At 43.6% G+C, this 12,079-nt stretch overlaps 1 protein-coding gene across 7 annotated transcripts in view; it reads left to right on the top strand.

Moving 5' to 3' along the window:
• Window positions 1-12,079, top strand: part of KCNN2 (potassium calcium-activated channel subfamily N member 2) — a 477,186-nt gene that overhangs the window by 267,635 nt on the left and 197,472 nt on the right. The window contains exon 1 of one of the 7 annotated variants that reach the window (XM_082723559.1): window positions 11,863-12,075. The exons of the other annotated variants lie outside the window; for them this stretch is intronic. The gene's annotated coding sequence lies outside the window, so the exon portion shown is untranslated. Of the gene's footprint in view, window positions 1-11,862; window positions 12,076-12,079 lie in introns of those variants that run through there. 7 annotated transcript variants of the gene reach the window in all.

A 12,079-nucleotide genomic window follows, 5' to 3' on the forward strand; every position in this document is an offset into this window, starting at 1 on the left:
AAGACTTGGAGTATGTCCACTGGAGTTGCGTTAGATGGAAGAGAGGCTGCTGACAGGGCTCTTGGCTGGGTGGTATTGTCCCCCGACAGTGCCTCCTTTTTGTTCTGTTGAATTGCAATCATGCTTGACCTTGCATAACTGTTAGCAGTTCATTTTGTAAGTCACTTACATCTTCCCCTAAAGGGTAAATTACTCGTGGTTTGAGATCTTGTCTATTTCTTGGTGTATTTTGCCATATCTCACACAAGCCTGTGAACATTCGTTCATTCCACACATAGTTACTTAAAACCTTCTTTATTCAAAGTACTGATTTGGTAGATGCTGCTGTAGACAAAGTATACAGATATGAGGTCTCTGATCACAAAGACATTCTTAATCTAGTAGTAGAGGAACTGAGGCAATTAGAATAATTGTCATAATAGGAGAAATAGAAGATGAAAGGTATTAACTTTTGGAAGTAGGAAAATGAGGAGGGATTGTTGACAAAGAAAGGCAGACAAAATAAGTGGCAGGAGGTACATAGAATTTCATTTTGTTTATTGCCACTGAATTCCCTGGAGATAAAGGACAACGAGAGGACGTGTCTCCAGGCCTTGTGACTCTTACCATTGCATCTGAGAGTTCTGAGCATTTAGACAGACACTGAGCATCCTGGAGGGTTTGTGCTTTCTGCCAGGAGGTCCCTGTGGACAATTGAGAGCAAGCCTGGTTTTAGGATGGGGGTCTCTGAGGCAGGTCAGCAGTACAACTGGTCTCAAAAGGATAAACAAGTTACCTAAGCGTTCGTTACTCTGCACTTCAGGAAAAACATTAGTTAGACTCAGAAGGGGAAGGATAACAGACAAGCCACTGCGGAAGTTCAGATGTGAGACGGAAGACTTGTACATGGAAAGAGCTAGAAGAGGCACCGTACACAACTGCAGCAGACAGGTAGGACCATCTCAAGCAAAGCACAGGGGCAGTAAACTTGGATATATGTATATGTATTAGAACCAGTTTGCCCAAAAGTCCATTCAGTTTGGCATACTGGCCATGGGGCAGGTTGACTTCTGGTGAATGGGCTTGCTTCTGGAAATCTTGGGACATATAGAAAAAGGGATAAGAGATGAACTAAACAGTATTAATTGCTCTCCTACTAGGTGTCAGATGCTGTGTTCAGGGCTTTATATGTATCACTGTAGTTCACATTCCAGCAAGGCTTTATGGTAGGTATTAATTATACTGTTTTTCAGATGAGAAAAACTGAACAGCATTGTTTACAGAATATAGGGGGCAAAGGTTTGGCTCAAGGTCTCAGTCATTTAGAGGGCTAGGGCGTGAACACAATTCTATTAGTTTTAACACTGTGATTTCTGCTTCTCCACATAGCCCGAGTTTGTGTTAAAGTACAAGTTATGAGGGAAAATTGGTGGGAAAGGGTTTATAAAGACAGGCAGAGACCAGAGCTTGACTTCTAGGGAAACTGCTGCTTCATTGGAAGAAAGTGACATTTCTTTATTGGTGCTTTAAGATAATTAACCTTCTAATGAGTATGCATAGTATCTGAGAGATCCTTTAAGAATCTATTGTAAGAAATATTATATATTGTAAGAAATAAGAACCTAGCTAGGATTATAATGAAAATTGGCAGGATAAAACAAATTTAAAAGGGGTGGAATGGTAAGTCAGTAGAGATTGGGAATTGATTGGATCTGGGGCACTAGAAAAAGATTAGGACATAAGTATTGTCATGGAGTGAAGCCACCATCCAGAGCAGACTCAGGAGGAAGGTTGATGTGTTGCATTTTTTACACTCAGAATTAAAGTTATCAATTGTGTATGAAAAGAAATCCTTCTAGCAGATGGAAATTTGTCACTTGCCCTTGGAAAAAGTTTTGGCCAAGATACGATTTAGGAGTCGTTTGCATAAAAAGAAAGTAAAGAAGAGCAGTCCCAAACACTGTTATATACTTTGTTTTGAATAAAATTACTTAGGAAGGAAAGTATAGTCAGAAAATAAGAGTTGGGCTGAGGACTAAGCCTCTGAGTACAGTCAGTCAATGAAGGGGATCACCAGAGGGAGAAGGGTTGGTCAGGGAGGGAGGAGAGACAGAAGGCAACAGTGATCTTCAGAGGGCAGTGGCAAGACAGGACAGTGGGAGAAAATAGGACCAAATTTCACAGAGCTCAAGGAAGCTAAGCCTGAATACAATTTCCTATTTTAGATAACAAAGAAGTTCCTGGTAACGTGTTAAAAAAAATGAGGTGTTTGGAATGAGGGCCAGGAAAGTGATGTAGCCAGATGTTGTGGAATGGGTGGATGATTAGTTATGAGGAAGGAGGGTCAACCAAAGTAAACTCATCTTTCTACAAGGTTGGTTGTAAAGGAAAATGAAAGAGTCAAAAATCTAGAGCAGCAACAAATGTGAGAGGAAACTTGATGAGCCATATTTTGGTGAGAGGAAGTGACCCGGGGGTAGCCTCCAATTTTTTACTCTCACGACTATTTCATTCATGACTCCATTGGAATAGCTGAGAAAAGATGCTGATAGGCATCTACTAGGAACGTTCTCCGGTGGACATTAAGATGGAACACAAAAATCCATTATTTATTTATCCATTCTTACTCCCACTGTCATAGGTTCATCTACGTACTTCTGCAGATTTCATGTCTCCAGTTCTCCAGTAATATCCATCTGTTCCAGGCCCTGGACAACTAGTCAAGCCATTTACCATTGTCTAGGAAACCATACTTATCTGTTCTCAAGCCATGTTTTTCTCCTATAAAGTGAAAGACCAGGGCGCCAGGGTGGCTCAGAGGGTTAAGCCTCTGCCTTCGGCTCAGGTCATGATCTCAGGGTCCTGGGATGGAGCCCCACATCGGGCTCTCTGCTCAGCGGGGAGCCTGCTTCCTCCTCTCTCTCTGCCTGCCTCTCTGCCTACTTGTGATCTCTGTCTGTCAAATAAATAAATAAAATCTTAAAAAAAAAAAGTGAACGACCAAACATAGTGGTCAAAGTTGTGCCCACTGGAAGAATTTCTCTTCATCACTCTTCTTTAGAGCTCCTCCAGAGTGGGGCTGTTGACAACAGCTGTCTCTTTTCAGCTAGTGATACCACACTGAGCCAACCCATCTGGGTTAGTTAGTTGTAGAGAACTTCTCATGAGGCCATCCATGTGAGTTGGTGAAAAGGAGTTGGTGCAACAGAAACAGGTGCTGGGGGAGTCTGGGCCATCCTATCATGCAGTGTTTTTAGGGCTCTTGGACCCATTCAGACTTAATCACGAATATGTCGTTTCCAACATACTCATCCCAATTGAGTCTGCCCACACTTAATGATTTTGGTGAATTTTATAATAACAGCTCATGATGGGAATTCTGGTCACACAGTCACTTGGTGGTCCATGGTTAAGCACTCCATCCAAGTCCATATGGCATGCCAGAGGCTGTGTCTGGTGCCTTCAGAATTGAATGAGACACACTAAGAGCTATGGCTCTTATTAAGTATGAGGATTTTGAAGGGTAATCCTTTGTCTTCTACTTTAGGGAAGATGTCCCAGCATGCCACAGACCACTGGACTCCCGAAGTATCAACTGAAGTAAGCACATCCTGAATATTTTTGAGATTGCCTCAGTCAGGGTAGAATCATAACACAAAAACAGAATAATTTGAACAGGGCAAGTGTCATAACAGGAATTATTAACTATAACAGGTAAATAAATAACTATAAAGGTTTAAAGAAAGCTCTCAAGAATATCCTAGGGTTGACAGAGAATATGCAAGGAAGGACCTAACTTGCCAAGGGAGCCCTTCCCAAGGCTGACGTTCAAATTCTTGGAATATATGTGGTTGCTGCCCACTGCATGGAAGAGAATTTCCTTGTTTGCCCAGACCATAGATGGCTCACAATTGGTGGGCAAGCAGGAAATGTCTCTCTGGATGTAAGTAAGGCTGGTGGGTGGCCTCACAGAAGGCATCACTCTTAGGAGTCTGCTCAATATCGGGAAGGCCAGGAAACAAGGCTCCAGGCTCCAGATGGGTATAGTCTGGTAGGTGGACTGAAAGGAAGAGTCAGGACATTAGGTGTCTACTCACCAGCAGGGGGATTAGAGGGCCCAGAGTGTTGGTATTTACATCCAAGGGTCATTGAACCAAGGCTGTGGTTGCAAGCTCCCCAATGGATTGTGTGCTCTGGGCTCGCAGCTGTGGGGAGGCATCTCTAGATATTCCTACACATGCCTTGCTGGAACTGCAGAACAGGAGTGAGAGGCAGCAAAGCAAGAGCATACCTGAACCAGGAAGGAAGCCCCTTTCTTTTGCTGAGTCCTCCAGTGCCCTCTATTGGCAAGCTGAATATTATGTTCATGGTGGAGGAGAGATCCTTTGAATGTTCCTAGGTTCCCCTGTGTTCCCAGTCAGGTCATGGTCACAGTGTCCTGAAATCAAGCCCTGCACCAGGTTTCCTGCTCAATGGGGAGTCTGCTTTTCCTTGTCCCTCTGCCCCTCCTCCCTGACTCATGTGCACACTCTCTCTCAAATAAGTAAATAAAGTCTTTAAAAAAGAACTACAACTATTACTGGTTTCAAGAGGTACGGTGAATGCAATAGGGAGCATTTTCATTAATCAAATCTTTGATAGTGGTACTAATCTCTACCATCCTTCCTGGAGTATGTTATTATTTCTAATTTAGTATTTTAATGGGGGGCAGTTTCTGATGCTTACACATGCTTATTTCTGCAAAAATGTTTTATACTTCACTGGTCAGAGACCAAAGTGAGAGCTCTGTGAGCTATTAATAATAGGTTGCCCAATTTATATACTAAAAGCCCAGGAAAATGACCACAAGATGTGTCTGAGGACCAATGGGGATGTACTTGAACCAGATATACATTGGCCACCAGCTTTCCATCAGTCCCCGCTTTAATGAGACCGTGAGGGCAATGAGGGCATCATTGCAGGCATCAATATGATGAGGGCATTGATGAGGGCATCAATGCCAGTATGAGGGCACCATGTGTGAGTGTGTGTGTGTGTGTGTGATGGAATATTACTCAGCCATCAAAAATTGAAATCTTGCCATTAACAATGACATGGATAGAACTAGAGGCTACTGTGCTAAGCGAAATAAGTCAGTCAGAGAAAAACAAATATCATATAATGTTATCGTATGTGGAATTTAAGAAACAAAACAGATGAATATAAGGGAAGGGAAGGAAGAATAAGGCAAAAACAGAGAGGGAGAGAAACCATAAGAGACTCTCAACTCTAGGAAACAAACATGGTTGCCGGAGGGGAGATGGATAGGGGGATGGGGTCACTGGGTGATGGGAATTAAGGAGGGCACATGATGTGATGAGCATGAGGTGTTATATGCAACTGGTGAATCATGAAATTCTACCCTGAAATTAATACACTATATGTTAATTAAGTTGAATTGAAATTAAAAGAAATAAATAATAGAAAAATTCCAGGACTGCAAGGATGCTTTGGTACTCTTAGTGTGTGTGTCCAGTGAACCTTGGAAAGAATGGGTATCTTTACCCCATTGCGGAGTTACAGGTAAATGGTTATAGAGAGCCTTGGAGGAAGACAAGGAGAATATTAATTCTACACATTTGTGGTGGCATTGCAAGATTATCTCATCAGTCACTGGGTTCTGGTTCTGTTGACTGACTCAGATCTGGAGATAGGGATGGAGGTTCATGACTTCTTCCATTATAGCTACTGACATCAGAGTTCTTGCTTATTCCTGATTTTTTTTTTAAAGGTAAAACACTAGTGACTGTATACACATTGCTCCTAATACTTCTAGGTCCTATGGCTCTGATTAGGACCTCTCATCTTGTTGTTCATCGTGGTAATTACATCAACCTCATCTCTGATGGTTAAATGTCATCCGCCTTCCTTCTGCCATCCTAGAAACCTGTCGTCCTCATTGACACTAGGGGACACAATCCCATGGCAGATTCTTGTGCGGTAAATTCTTACCTAGAAGAAGAGCCACCACGCTATTTGGTTCTCAGAGATGACAGTGTGCCCTTACCCATGCATTCTTTATCACCTTAATGAAGGAACTGTTCTCTTGGTCCTTCTGGAAAAATAGTGAGGGGGCAGGTTCTCTGATTGTATGTGATCAGTCTGTTCTCACCCTCCTACGTCCTCAAGGATCTAACCTCAATACTCTACAAAGACAATTTCAACATGACTGCCTCATTTCCTAGAGGCCATCACTGGGGCCAGTCTTCAAGGAGCCCTCCCTGCAATAGCTTAGGACTGGATCCATGGGAGCCTGCTAGGGCATTGACCATCAGCCTCTTCCTCCCCATAACCCTTCTTTAGCTTTATCCTCCCCACTCCCACACTCCAAAATCTTCATGATTCATCCCCACATACAGTTTACCCATTACTCCTGGTGTGTATTAGTGGATTCCTTTGTTTTATAAGTATTTTCTCCCAGAAAAGGAACTGCACTTCCCACATCAGGCTTTGCCATGGTTTCTCCTACCCCATCCCAATCCTTCACATCTGAGATTAATTCTGATTCCACTCCATGCTGGGACTAACCACCACTGTACCACCATCAGTGGTTCCTTATTGGTGCTTGGCTGCTAAGTGATCTAGCTCCAAATCCCACCGTAACATCTTCCTGCAACCAGTTTTGGTACCAACCATTTTATCCTACTCTTCCTGAAGGCTCAGCTTGAGGTAAAGACTTGCATACAGGTTGTTTATTTGGGAAGTGATTCCAGAGACTGGCAATGGGGGGCTTGGGAAGAGAAGCAGCGAAGGAGAGAAAGACTTTAAGAGATTTAACTATCAAGTTGGCCACATTGCTGATGTTTGATGCTTGAATCTGTGTTGGTCAAGAACAGCCTCATGGTCATGAAATCCCCTGAAATTCTGGGTTATATATGTGTGAGTATCCAGCATGTTCTCACAAATGTCCCACATGCCAGTGTCAGAGTACCCCCAGAACAGGAAGCAAGAGCTCACTTTTCAAGTTGAGCCATTGACATAACGTGGGTGAAGTCAGTCTAGGCCACCGTGGGGTAATGGGTAGTGATAATGACTCTCGTAAGCTGGGGTGGGAAGGATGGGAGATGTTGCATAGTAGTTATCCAGATCACTAAGGGATCACACAGCGATGGCTCATACCAGGATGGATGGGTGGATGCATGGATGATTTATAAAACCAACACCTGATGCTAAATTATTCCCTTTCCAATTGGGAAAGTGACATTTTCTAGTAATATCAATTTATGGGAAAGTTGTTGTCATATTCTAATAACTCTCTATCAAAGGATTTGGTTGTTATAGATCTATCTTTATACCAGAACTCCAGAGTGAAGAAGCTAGAATTTTTAATTCCAATATTCGGTTTAAGCCTGATGGAGCTGAAAATGAAATTAATCTCACTGTCCAATCTATTTTCTGACCATTAGTGAACTAGCTGCCAATATATTTAATTTAGGGCATGTCAGCAATTACACTGGTTGACTTATGCTCATCAGAGAGCCTGCATATTACCTTTAAAATGGTTCATATGGGCCAACAGTTTTCCTTGAGGCAGACAAAATTGGGGCAGTGTATTTCAGAGGAAATAGCAATTTAAGGTTAAAATCAGGGTCCATCACATAATGTAACTAAACTCAATTTTCAAAGCCAAGTCCAACTTTCACCTTGATCACTTGTGGGAAGAGGTATATTAATATGGCATTGAGGGTTTAGAGACTGGATTGTCCTGAGTTACATGCAGCCCTATTAGACACCCACATGCACAGTACACCATTATACTCTGAGTCCAGGTTTCACTAGGTATAAATGGAAACTTTTTTTTATTAACGTATATTGTATTATTTGCCCCAGGGGTATAGGTCTGTGATTTATCTGTATTAAACAATTCACAGCACTCACCATAGCACATACCCTCACCGATGTCTAATACCCAGCCACCCTATCCCTACCCACCCCCTACCTTCCAGCAGCCCTCAGTTTGTTTCCTGAGATTAAGAGTCTCTTATGGTTTGTCTCCCTTCCCGGTCTCATCTTTTTTCTAAATGGAAGCTTCTTACCCTATTTTCCTCCCCTCCCCCATTAGGAAGGAGATGGCAACAATAGTGTGGATTATCCCTTGGTAGAAAGGGCAAGAAAGTGTAGAAAGGACAAGAAATGGACATAATGAAGAGAAGACTGGAAGAAGCCACTCAAATGTTTGCCCAAAAGACCCCCTGGGGAACTCGATACCTGTGAGGCTAGATGCCAAGAGGAATAGGGAGGGCTGGGGAGAGCAAACTGTCCAGGAGAGTCAGCCATTAAGTACACAGACAAGTATAACTCAAGAAAGAATATGACCGATGTTACAGGAGAAAAGGTGCAAAGTGACTCCTGGCTCGGAAGATGGGGGAAGAACATAAGAACGGGTTCTGGGTGGGATCAGGAATGGCTTGACAAATAGGCTGGGGTCTGCCCTGAACCTTGAAGGGTGCAGTGGTGGGAATGGCGCCCCCCGTGGACAGATCAACCCTGCTTTCCTGAAGGCTCAACCCAATAGGACTCCTTTCACGAAGCCCTTTCTGTTAACTTTCAAGTTGCAGGAACCAACCTCTCTTAAAGCTTCTGGTACCTCTTCTCTAGCCTTTGCAGCATACTCTCTGAGATTTTTGGTGATGCGTGTCACAGGGTCCTCACCTGGGTGGGGACAGCTTGAAAGTGGGGTTCACGTCTGACTCTGTCCTGGAGCATTGGTATCCCACGCCGGACTCCAGACAGAGTAAATGTGCAGCAACATCAGTGGCTGAATGAGAAAGGCAGCAAGCAGCAGACCCGCACATTATGTCCTGGTCTCACTTCCGAATTCTTATTGTGCTCCCCTTGTAAGATATTCTCAGACAGTCTTAAGTCCTCCTTTTTGTCCTTTGGCCATGTGAACTGCCCGTGTTTGCACACTAACACAGGAGAGAAAGGGTTTCCGGGAGGGCAGGGAGGGGGAGGAGAAGGGGGAGAAGGCGGAGGAAGGGGGAAGGGGAGCCAGAACGAGAATGAAGGAACCACCCCAATACACAGAAACCACACATTGCAGTCCAAATGACAAAGAAAAGACCCTTGCACAAACACAAGGCTGCCTTTCAGAAAGGCTGTTTTCCTTTCTGGAAGAACAGTCCAGCAGTGCCAAAGTCATCAGTCTCTTTTTTTCTTCGCTAAGAGCAAAAAGCTTGGGCGCCTGTTTGGCTCAGTGGGTTAAGCCTCTACCTTTGGCTCGGGTCACAATCTCAGGGTCCTGGGATCGAGCCCAGCATGGGGCTCTCTGCTCCCCAGGGAGCCTGCTTCCCTCTCCCCCTCTGCCTGCCTCTCTGCCTACTTGTGATCCCTCTCTCTCTGTCATAACTAAATAAAATCTTTCAATAATTAAATAAAAGCAAAAAGCTTTAAAACACACTATAAGCTTTAAAACACATTACAAACGAAAAGTGTCACTCGACTCAAAAACGTGGAAACGTGGGCCAGCTCAACATTTGTGGAATATGGCGTTTTCTTAGAGACTCCATTTCTGGCGGGGACTGTTCGGGATTTGCACTAAAAATAAGGTTCACTTTTTTTTTTTTAATTTATTTATTTATTTATTTATTTATTTATTAAGATTATTTATTTATTTATTTGAGAGACAGAGATCACAAGTAGGCAGAGAGCAGGCAGAGAGAGAGAGAGAGGAGGAAGCGGGCTCTCTGCGGAACAGACAGCCCGATGCGGGGCTCTATCCCAGGACACTGGGATCATGACCTGAGCCGAAGGCAGAGGCTTTAACCCACTGAGCCACCCAGGCACCCCAATAAGGTTCACTTTTTAGGGTTAGATGTTTTCAAGTGACCATTGACTAAAATAGAGAAAACTGGAAAATTATAAGCAGAGAGATAGGACATAACAATGGCAACTGTATCGGATATTTCATGAATTAGGAGTTCTTGAAGGGTTGGCACTATGTATGAAGATGGGCAGATAAAATCCTAGTTCCCTGTTCGGCAAGGCAAAGCGCCATCAGAGGTAGAAGAATTAGAGGCATGTATGAAGCAGACATCTGTGTTTATCAGCTGAAGCCTGTGTCTAGTAAAATGCTCTGTTTTTTTAAAGCAAAACTCATTTCCCATTTCCTGTGCCAGGAAATGAGGTACAGCACGATCTACAGACCAATATATCTTAATGTGTGCGTTGCTCATCAATCAAAGTCTGTCTGCTTTTGCAGCCACTTGCCAGTTTCCTGCATGTACATGAGTCTGGAAACAAGGAAACTTGCTGGTTGGAGAGACTCTACTTTTCCATACATGTGAGCAATGACTGGCTGAAGGAAAATCCTATTACCGTGATGCCTACGTGAACTTTAAGTGGTCTTGTGTCTCTGCCTCGAGTGCTTCCCCCGCCCCCCTTCAGACTTTAGGCGTTGGCAAATTTCCTCTTAAAAAGATAGGGACGTTGATTGTAAAATGATCGGACCCAGGCGTATTTGTGGTTATCGAAGTAAGAGGTAAAAATGTAAATAAAATACCGTTTCATTTACTGTCTCATTTGTAGTTGATGAAGACGCTCTTTGGATTCCCAGAAATTAAAGGCACTCTATTCAGCAATGATTTACAAAATGAGAGTCTCCACAGTGTAATAACCGTGACCGCAGATGTGGAACCTATCCAGTGAGAGGCTGCTTTGGGGCCAGCGGCCCTTGGCAGTCTTCTTCATTTATAGTTGGGTGGGAGTTAAAATTTTCCTTTGGAAAAGTTTATTTTCACTGTCTTCAGCAGGCTCTCTCTCTCCTGGAAAATGATTCTGACGTCATCTCTATCCCACTTCGTGCCCTGTGCTGATGGAAAGATTTTTCCCCCCTCTAATTTGCTTAGTTTTATTAAGATTCAGGGAGTCAGGGGCGCCTGAGTGGGTCAGTGGGTTAAGCATCTGCGTTTGGCTTGAGTCATGATCTGGGGTTTTGGGATTTAGCTCTACTGGGCTCCTTGCTCAGTGGGGGAGTCTGCTTCTCCCTGTCTGCCACTCTCCCTGCTTGTGCTCTCTCTCGGACAAATAAACAAATAAATCTTAAAAAAAAAAAAAATTCAGGGAGTCAAGCATGCAAAAATACCCTAGCCCAGGGCCAGATATTTACTAAGTGCTCTCTGCCTACTTGTGATTTCTGTCTCTCAAATAAATAAATTCACTTTATTACTGTTGTAACTAATGAGGTATTTGTGCGTGGATTAGGAATGAACATGTCCCATACACTTGATTTAGACTTCTAATTTCTTGCTCGGCTACTTGTTAGGTGGATACATTGACATTGGGCCAAATTCTGGTTTCTCTGGGAGTTACTTCCTCATCTGCCAGTGGGGAAGGTCGTACTATTTCACGAGGAGTGGTGAGATGTGATAAGACGGTGGATGCAAACAGGTTTTGGGTTCGATCCAGGGCAGTACACACAGAGTAGCTCTTGGAATGGAGAGGAAGAAGGATCCGAACCTTACAGTGAATTATTTCCCTATTTCATCTACTCCTGTTTGTATCTGTGAGTCAGGGACCCACCTGTAGAGAGTGGATGGAACAAAGGCAAAGGAGGATCTTAGGAGCCTGAGGGGCAGATAGACGTATCAGAGAAGTCTCCAGGACTTTCTCAGCACCCTGGTGAGTTGGACCATTGAAATGCTAATTCATAGGAGTGGGGGCTACCCCAGCTCGCTCTCTCTGCTTCTTGGCACCAGTTTCTGGCATGATCTCTTCTCTTCCTGCTGCTGGCTCTTTGAACAGGCTGTCCAGGCATTTTAAGGTTGGCAACCAGTGCGATGAATTGCTTCTTCTTAAAATAACTCAAACCATTGGATTTGGCTTGCCACTAAGCCTTCTCCCCCTTGATTCATTCTGTAGCAATAGAAGAGGAAAATGTGAATATCCCCATGGACCCAGCCTCGTTCCATCTTCTGTTCAGGACAAACCCCCATATGGTCAAGAGCACAAGCATTGCCCTTTTCCAGAAGATCTAACCCGGCTCAAAATTCTTAGCACTAATGCCTAAGGCCTTCTAAGGATCGAATGGAACCCCTGGAAAAATTTATATTGACGGAGGTAT

This window comes from Mustela nivalis (assembly GCF_964662115.1).
Source record: "Mustela nivalis genome assembly, chromosome: 3".
In the NCBI taxonomy this organism is placed as follows: Eukaryota; Metazoa; Chordata; class Mammalia; order Carnivora; family Mustelidae; genus Mustela; species Mustela nivalis.